This window comes from Priapulus caudatus, unplaced genomic scaffold, assembly GCF_000485595.1.
Source record: "Priapulus caudatus unplaced genomic scaffold, Priapulus_caudatus-5.0.1 Scaffold1851, whole genome shotgun sequence".
In the NCBI taxonomy this organism is placed as follows: Eukaryota; Metazoa; Priapulida; class Priapulimorpha; order Priapulimorphida; family Priapulidae; genus Priapulus; species Priapulus caudatus.
The window spans coordinates 12,438-12,926 of NW_014578912.1; positions in this window are offsets into that span (position 1 = coordinate 12,438).

Consider the following 489-nt stretch of genomic DNA (forward strand, 5'->3'; position numbering starts at 1 on the left):
TTCTCTCTCTCTCTCTCTCTCTCTCTCTCTCTCTCTCTCTCTCTCTCTCTCTCTCTCTCTCTCTCTCTCTCTCTGTCTCGCTCTCTCTCGACCCCGCTCTCAGTCCCCTCTCTTCTCTCTCCCTCGTTCTTTGCCCTCCGATCTGCACTCCCTGGCTCTATTTGCCACTCGCAAGCACTCACTTACGCACACAAACGCTCATCCTCTCTACCACACACAGACAGCCAACGACCGACCATCAAAAGATCAAACAGCTCCACAGCAGCAGCAGCAAAAATTCCTCCTCACGAGCGCCTCCCCTTCCCCACTCACTCTCCTCCTCGCGAGCGCCTCCCCTCCCCCACTCACTCTCCTCCTCGCGAGCGCCTCCCCTCCCCCACTCACTCTCCTCCTCGCGAGCGCCTCACCCTCCCCCACTCACTCTCTTCCTCGCGAGCGCCTCCCCCCCACTCACTCTCTCTCCTCCTCGCGAGCGCCTCACCCTCCCCC